Consider the following 9403-nt stretch of genomic DNA (forward strand, 5'->3'; position numbering starts at 1 on the left):
AACCCCTAAAGCAAACAAAAGCAATACTTAGAGCTAACAACAGTGAACCACAGTAAAGGATTTAAAACCATCTGTAAAAATCAGTTATTTCAAAGAAGACAGAAAGAGAGGGAATAGAGCAAAGGAGACATTATAAAAGCAAGAGCAAAATAATTTAAATCTATCTGTAAAACGAAATCATCTAAAGGCCCATTGAAAAGCAAAATTGTCACTGGATTTTTTTTTTTTTTAGTTTTATTTATTTTGAGAGAGAGAGACTCAAGGAGGCTCTGTGATGTCAGTGTAGGCCCAACATGGGGCTCCATTTCAAGAGCCATGAGATCATGACCTGAGCTGAAATCAAGAGTCTTACACCAATAACCATGTGAGCCAACCAGGCACCCCTGACAATTGGACTTTTTAAAGACAACACAATATTTCCTATGAGAAATTCACAAATTAAGGACACAAAGTAAACTCTTGAACAAAAGATAAACAAATGCTATAAAAAATAGCTATATTAAGATCAAAGTAATTTCAAGACCAAGCAATATGACTGGGGAAAATGAAATCTATTTCCTAATCATAAAGAGGCACATTCACCAGAATGACATGAAAATCCTAATTAATCCCTTGTTTTCACTACAAACAAATATGTAATCAAATGCTCCACATTTCCAAGTCAGACACTAGACCATGATGGCGGACATCCCTTAGTTCACAAACACACACACGCACACACACACAAGCATTACACATAGATGCAAACACACATGCATATGCGCAACATACACTCAAATGCACAGCCATATACATTTACCCACTCACACTCACATGCACTTCACAGCAAACACACTCATGCACACACTCGTGAAATACAAGCACCACGTTTACACACACTCGTCCCATACTCCTACATTCCCAGTCCCGTGTATGTAATTATATTAAAAGAGTCTGCATGCATATGTGTGTCTCCACAATGTGCTCACATGTTGAAAGAATACAGGAATCTCCTGACCTTGGATGCCTGAAAATGGGGGGCACTTTTCACGTTTTTTTACTCATTCCATCCCTGCAACAACCCCCAAAAATGGTATTTACCACATGCAATATTTTAAAGTGCTGTGAGCATTGCCACTGCAGGTGCAAGTGAATGGGGCAGAGTTGGAAGGTTGCAGGCATGTGATAGAGTGGGCTCCAAATGAGGTTAGAGGGAGGGGGTTATAGGCAGTATGTAGAGAGCATGGGACCATAGAGAAACAGATGCAAAACTCTTCAAAGGCATAAGATGCCATAGTACTTGGTAAATACAGATAGGGACAGAAAAGCAAGGGGGAAAGGCTAAAATGAACCCTGAAGTATGAGAACAGTTAGCTGTAGTTATGCAAATAAACTGACAGATAAAGAGACAACTATAGATATGGGTGTGAATAGGTTATTCCCAGGTCAGTCTACTCAGAGAGTCTTAACAGCAATGACATCCCAGTAGCAAGAACACTCAGCACCCACATCTTGGTTTCTAACACTATTCTCTTAAAAAAAAAAAAAAAAGGCTCCTTGTAATTATGGCTGATTCTATGGCAGGAGCAGGGAAAATACAAGATGTGACCGGAGGATCTTGTAATGGCAGAATGTTAAGAGTAAGGAAGTAATAAAAAAAAAAAAAAAAAAATGGGGACATATCAAAGGGACATAATAGCCAAACCTGAAAGAGCTCCTGCCTCCTGTTGCCAAATCTCGATACCAACTGGGTGTCCTGCGATTCAGTGTAATTCTGACTTTATCTGGTGTTAGTAGAGACCCCACAAGTTAAGGGCAAAGTCCTTTCCAGGACTGCCCCCACTTCAGACACCAGTTACAAGTCAGGCATTCCCAAGCCTCCTACAAGCCAACTACAAATTTAAGGCTTCCTCTGAGCCCTGGTCTTCAATATTTGCTGGAAAGACTCCTAGAACTCAGAAATTGCTATATGTATGATAATCCTTGATAAAGTTAACTCATATATTGGGACCAACAAAAATGGAGGCCACCCCAGTGGCCCCACTCACATCACAAATCTAAACCTAAATCAGCCTGCTCTTATGTGACACATCCAGCAAGGGAGCCAATCACAATCCTCCAACTCAGTTTCAGGTAGCTGACCATGCCCTAGAAAACACCTGCTAGTCTTCCTTCTAAGGAAATCCCTGACCTCCCAGCCAATCATGCACTGTTTCTGCACTGCCTCTTCTAAAACTCAATCTTGCCCCAAATCCCCCTGGAAGAGCACTCCACTCACTGCATGTGAGGCTCTGTCCTCCCCTCAATCAAGGGTTGTCTTCCCTGGAATAAAAGACAGCAAACTCATTACTAAATTGTTTTAGTTTTGTCATTTCTCATTTTATTGTAAAGGATAGCAGTAAAGATCCAGATGAAGGCATCCATAGAGCACGGTTTGGGAGGATTCCCCATACAGTAGCTTTTGTCCCCCACCAATAAACTTCCAGTATCTTCTCCAGGTGTTTAATCCAAGCGTCACTACCTAGGCATGAATGATTAAATCATTGGCCATATGACTGAACTCAATCTCCAGACAGACTCCTAACTCTCCCCAGAGGCTGTGCTGCTGAGTGATTCCATCTGATCATGTAGGTGGCTTTCACAGGTGTCCAGTCCCCTTTTTGAAGTTCTGTGGGGGAACTCACGAATGGTGAGTTCATGACCCATGCCAAAGTCAGATCTCCAATGGACTGAGCCACCTAGGTACCCCTAAAATATTTCATTTAAGAAATGTTCTATTTTTAAGTAATCTTTACACCCAATATGGAGCTCAAAGTCACAATCCAGAGATTAAGGGATGCATGCTATACTGATTGAGCCAGTCAGGCCCTCCTTAAATAGTTCTAGGTTGCAGTTTTCTCTTCTTTTTCTCCTTTCAATGGTGTCTACATTGCCTTGGTGGTGTTTTCAAAAGCAATACTACCCTTGTTAAGCAAAATATGTTCATATACTCCACCTTCAAATTGCTACTCGTCTCCTGCACCAAGCTTGATGAAATGGTCCTCTGTAACATCTTGTATTGTCAGGTTGGAAAAGCAGAAGTTCATCTTGAAATCTCTTCCTAGCCAACACATCCAACTGCCATCAAGATTTAACACAGAACAGTCTACCTTCTAAACATCTCAACAGTCCATTCAGTCTTTTCCCACATACCCAATCTGTTTACTGGCTGCCTCACACCTGCACTTTTTGGAAAATTTAGCTGACAACTCTTCCTATGTTCTTCTTTGTCCACTGCAGTTTACTCTTCAAATGCTGAGCAGAAAATATTTTCATACCCTCATCTTGCTCCATAAACATTATCATATTGAAACATCTCCAATTTCTCTTAGATATGAGGCATAATATTCACAACATAGCCTCCAAAGCCAACAATAAGTAAAACCTAGTTTTCCCTCCACCTTCACCCCAGGCCATTTGCATCACAAATCAGGATTTACAATTCCTGGATAATTGGAATTTAATGTCTTGGAAAATTTAATATCTTAATTTGAAAGTTACACATTCAAACATATTTCCAGTATGTTCACAGTATTTCAGGACTCTTATGGAATCTTAACTTAGGCACTATTGCCAATAATAAAATACAATTATAAAAGTACACACATATTGATTACAGAAGATTTCACGTACCATACTCTTTACTACTTCATATTAGGCTAGTGTCAATGTGTTCTGTTCACCCCTCTCTGCAATGAAGATGGCACATGTTTGTTCTTAACATTCTTTGAGGTCTCAATGCATCCACGACTGAACAGGTGGAAGAAGATTCATAATTCCCTGATGAGATAGGGAATTAAGTATTTCCTCCACAGAAGACAAGATACAGCCTGAATATAGTGGGGTCATGGTTCATGAGAACAAAGGGCTAGTATTGAAAAACACGCAGTGATTAGTACAGCGACATTCACCAGCCACCAACTAGAATTATCCAAGAGAGCCAAGTAAACAAATGATGGACAAAACAGCATAAAACCGTACAAAGGTGGTCACCAAAACAAGGATGCTTTGGGTAGCTCTGGTCTCATGGTATTGCTGGAGGGTCTCGGGGAGAAATTATTCCTAATGATACCCTGGACCTTCTGTTTGTGCCTGTGAAGGAGAAAAACCATGGAGTTTCTGGGCAGGGTCATGTGTCCCAAACACAAAATGTCATGGAAAGATGTCATTGCTGCATCTAATGAGCCTGTGATCTTGTCTCTACGCTGTGAAGCAGAATATACCAAACCACTTCTTTTGGTAATAGTTTTGTTGTTCCATTTACTAGTCATATAAATAGGAAAAAAACATGTTTACGAACATGCGGAACACCCTACACAGGATAGTGGAGGGGCCAATGTATTTTGGAGCTTTCACTTTAAGCTCTGTCTGCCTTGAGTTCCCAGGGCTGATCTTGATGGCCTGAAAGACACAAATGGACATACCTCTGGCCACTCTGTGAACACATAAGAGAACATAGCATCCATAATGATTGGTGAAATGTTTCAGCCCTAGAGGTGCCATGGTCTCTGGGATTCCTCTAGAGAGAATGTGCAAGGAGTTGGCTACAGTCAAGTGCCTGAGAATCAAATTCATGGGTTTGCCTTGCATCCTCTGAAGCAAAGGGACATCTAATGATAGAAGAGGGAGAAATTGCCCAGGATTCTAATGACAATGTGGGATAGGAATATCACTGTATATACAAATGCACTGAGGCCATTCTATCATTATTTAGAACACAGTATTCAAATTCACAGGCAGCTAGTTCTGCCTGAAAAGGTGTTTCAGACTTCATGGAAAATAAAATGTCCACTTACCTTTCCTTCCCCTTCAGAATGAACATCTAAACTATATTGTCTTTTGTTAAGAGATGTCCAAAGTTACATGTGTGTCTTTTTATAGCACTTACAATGTGTGGGTCACTGTTATTACTGCTTTCCCTATTGTAACTTATATAATATTCACAACCCTATGAGTTAGGAACTAACATTACTCTCATTCTATAGACAAGGAGAATTTAACCATGGGAAGTTAAGTGACTCATGTAACTACCAGTAGAATCAGGATTTGAACCTGGGTAGCCTAGTTGCAATGACACGAATGCTTCCTACTGTACTATAGTCTGCCAGGAACCTCGTTATGGGCATAAACACACATACAGATGCCTTCTCATATTTTAAATTTATTTTACTTAATAAACCTGGTTTGATCATTTCCCACTTTTGTTTAAGTATCCTTTATAACGAATATAACTAAGGAGTGAAGATTCAAAGGTCTTAATAAATTATACTTGCACTGAATAGTTTTATATGAGCCAGTCAGATTTCTTTAATGTAGACAACTGTTAGGATAGTAGCTGAACTCATTTCATTTTTTTCCTGGACCAAAAGGACAATGGCATCCATAACAAATTATTGTGCTGAACTGCACTGTGTGCTAACATATAGGACATGAAATACCACATAGTGATAAAGCATGTTAGGGCATAAAATAAGTTAATCCTATTTAAAGATCACATCCCTGTATGTTTCTTGTTTTAGAGTAAACAAATGGAAACTCAAATCGATATTTGATTTGGAAAAGCTATTAAAATAAGTAAATAAAACAAATCTGCAATATGGAATTTGAAGACTTGGAATCATGGGCATCTAATGAATTGAAAAGCAAGATAGGTGAGTGGTGAGCTGGGAATACTATTGAAGTGATTTTCACCAGAAGAAACATGGCTTAAAATTGCTTTTTTTTTTCTTGATGAGATTATATTTTTAATTAATTTATTATTTTAAAATGAAATTAAAATGTAAAAATAAAGTCCTTAATACTTTGCTCTTTAAAACCCTCTATAGTGATGTTATCTTTTTCTTAAAGGATCTTTCCTAGTTTTAGGAAAGAAGATTCTCTCACATAGCAAGAGTCCACAGAGATTTTCAGTAGAGACACATTTACTGTCTCCATTAAGCACATGAAACTCAAGTTACAGAAGAGTAAATTTCAGCAATTCGCATTCAGCCACGCTGTTTCTGCTGTGAATCAGGTATTTCAGTTAGTTCCATCATACTTATTGTAACATATACATGCCTTCCCAGGGCTCCCAGTATTGCTCCTGAAAATGTCTCTGTGACTCTTGCTCATGGCATTGAATAGCAGACAAATTCTGAAAGTATGATTTTTTTTTTAAGTAGTCTGTCCCTGCCCAGTGAGGGGTTGGAACTCATGAACCTGAGATCAAGAACTGAGCTGAGGTTGAGAGTTGGATGTGTAAACGACTGAGCCACCCCAGTGCTCCCTGAAATTATAATCTTGAAGCAGCATAAAATTCAGCCTCTGACAGCACTTGGATCAAACACAAAGCACCCCTTCAATAAGGATTTTGGTGAATTACATCATCAGCAGTCATGCACTGATTGAGCAGTCTCTCCCAAGCTCAGCCTGTGCCAGAAGATTCTTTCCCAGACATGCTCACCTACCCAGATTCCTGCCGCATCTCCCAACCTTAGAGACTGTGCTCTCACACTAAACTAGAGGATTCTCACAGACTCCTTCCTGCTGTCAGGACTGGAGGCTGGGTGTAAAGTGGCAGGCAAAGCATGTGTGGGAGGGAGGGAGCCAAACCCTGAGATAGAGGTTAGTGATTCTGTGACCTCACCTCCCCAAAGAATTGCCGTCATCATGTCAGCTGTAGTGACAATGATAGTTCAACACTTGGGGAACTGAGAATGGTTCTGAAAAACTCTTTAATTACCAGGATCTATTAGAAGTTTCTAGTGAACATATCCAAAGTGACTGTTGGAGTGTTTAAGAGAGACTCTTGCTTTTCCGTTATTTCTGGAAGCAGACAGGGTCTCACATGGAAGAGGAAATGCCGAGGTCTGAGCCACTAAAGACCAGCCTCATTGGATTCTGTGCCTCCCTGAGAATTTCTTTTACTCCTGTCTAATTCTTTGTTAGTCTTCAGACCCAAGTACCACCACCATTTAACTTATGGGTAGAGAGAAAGAATCCTCCAAATGACTCAGGAAGGATTTTCTATGTTTAAAATTTTCAATATCTGCAATTCATTTTAAATTTTCAATGAAGTGAAATAAAGGATATGAGGTCAGTAAGTGAGATTAAAAATAACTTGTTCCACTTCTCCAACTCAAAACAAATTAACTAGAAAGCCTACATAAAATGGACATTTACTAAGAAAATACATTTTGCCAAAATTGACTTCAGTAGGAGGGAATTTAAACGGATCAAAACCCATAGAGAAGAGGAAGACATTTATCAGAGTCCCTTATGAATAAAAGCACCTGGATCAGATTAGCCGCCAGATTCTTCCATTCTTTTAAATACCAGGTAAGCTAATGCTACTTACTCAATTCAAGAACATCAAAGAGGAAGTAACATTTCCAAATTATCTTTATACATCACATAAAATTCTGAAACTAAAGCATCCTAAAGTTTGTACCAAAAAGAATACCACAGAAAGATGTCACCTTTTCCTACAGATGGTACCATGTAAAATAATATAGCCCCAAACCCCTGAGAAATAAAACAAAAATATGATGAGCAAAGAAATTTGTGTCTCCAATTCAAGAATGATTCACTATTAGGAAGTTCATTAGTATGCTTCATATTTATGAAGAGTTTTCAAGAAATCTTACTCATAGTTACAAAAACATTTTTTGGAAGAATTCATCATGTAAGAATGTGAAATCAAAACACTAGGAAATTCTTTAGAATATTTCCAAACTTGAGAAAACAAAGTCTTCATCCTGCTCATAGGAAATCACTAGAGATATTCCACTAAGGCCAGAAAACCACAGTAAAAAAAGTACGTGATCACCTGTTCTATTTATTTATCACTGTGTTGCAGGGTTAGCCAGGGCCATTTAAAATGGCAGAGGAATTCGAAAGAAAGACCTAGAATTATGTTTTCATATGATACAAGTATACCTCTGGAAACATAAAGGAACTCATAGAAAATCCACTTGGAAAAACAATTCAGTATGCTAATGGGTTATATTGCTGATATACAAAAACAATAAGCTTTTGTACATAGGGTATTATTTTTAAGATTATATTTTTAAGTAATCACTACAACCAAGATGGGTCATGATCCTGAGGTCAAGAGTGGCAGGCCCTACCAAGTAAGCCAACCAGGTGCCCCTGTACATAGCATATGTTTGTACAATAGCCTATGTACAACAAAGAATCATTTATGAGTTTTGGCAGGAGTGTCTCCAATTACAAACGTGTAATATAAAATGAAAGAGGGGAATAGGGGACTCAGTCACTTAAGAATATGACTTTTAATTTCAGCTCAGGTTGTGATCCCAGGGTCATGGGATTGAGCCCTGTGTCTTGTTGTGCTGAGCATCGAGCTTGCTTGGGATTCTCTCTCTCACCCCCTTTCTCTCTCTCTCTCTCTCTCAAATAAATGAACAAACATACAAACAAATGTTGTTGTAAAGAAATAAAATGAAATAAAGTAACCAGGAATGAATCTAACAAAAATGTGTAAAGCCTATATGGGGGAAAAAAATTCCTGAAATATAGGAAAGGAGGAATAAATGAATGGAAATTTACATCATGTTCTTGGGTGGAAAAACTCAATATTATAGAAAGGTCAATTCTCCTTTAGCTAATTTATAAATTTAGTTTGATCCTGATATAGGTACGATCAGTTTCTTCAAACTATCAATGTGACTGTAAAAATCTTACAGAATACTGAAGAATAGGCACAAAAACATCCTCATTGAGTTTTGATGCAACTTGTTTTGTATGTTCCAAGTGGCCAGTGGTGTATCCATTGGCAGCACCTGCTTCTTGAGTGTCTTCCAGGACATCACGATTGGCCCCAGGAACTCCAAGATGATAGAACTTAAAATAGAGGCTCTGCGTGCCTCTCTAACAGTCAGCTGCCCAATCGTAACTTGGTGGTAAATACCACTTTCAATCTTCCTGTGACTGACTGAACCGTGAAAACATCACATAGAAACATGACTGGGGGTGCTGAATACCAAGATCACCCAATCACCACTTTTAACCTTCCCTCCTGTCAGACATTTGGGATTCATGCCCTGGGGCAGTATCTCCCTAGTTTTCAAGCTTTTAAGATACAAGCAGTGGGTCCAGCACATTTACAGGAACAACATCTCCAGAATTTCCCCAGAGGTGAGGTCTACCCAAGGCATCCTTGTCTTGGTAAGCACCTTTGTGTCTTTTTAAGCTCCCTCGTCCACCTTTTCATGTCATTTGGCTCTTTCTGAAAATCCCAGTTGGTGGGAGCTGAACCCCTGTGCTCTAATCACTCCATGTTTTGTTTTGTTTTTTCTTAAGTCAGCCCTTTTGTTCTCCGGAGCCCTGACCTTATTGTGTCCAGGATCGTCTCTGCACGCTGCAGAAGGAATACACAACAGGA

General features: G+C 39.1%; 1 long non-coding RNA gene and 1 pseudogene across 1 annotated transcript; one reads left to right on the top strand and one right to left on the bottom strand.

Moving 5' to 3' along the window:
* Positions 1-3814: 3814 nt before the first annotated feature.
* On the bottom strand, positions 3815-5474 carry LOC122495253 (annotated as a pseudogene).
* A 63-nt stretch (positions 5475-5537) lies between these two features.
* LOC122494813 lies at positions 5538-6895 on the top strand. The gene is made up of 2 exons (XR_006300280.1): positions 5538-5669; positions 5884-6895. It is a non-coding gene; the product is annotated as an uncharacterized LOC122494813 (long non-coding RNA).
* The last annotated feature ends 2508 nt before the right edge of the window (positions 6896-9403 follow it).

The sequence above is a fragment of the Prionailurus bengalensis genome, chromosome E2 (genome assembly GCF_016509475.1).
Source record: "Prionailurus bengalensis isolate Pbe53 chromosome E2, Fcat_Pben_1.1_paternal_pri, whole genome shotgun sequence".
In the NCBI taxonomy this organism is placed as follows: Eukaryota; Metazoa; Chordata; class Mammalia; order Carnivora; family Felidae; genus Prionailurus; species Prionailurus bengalensis.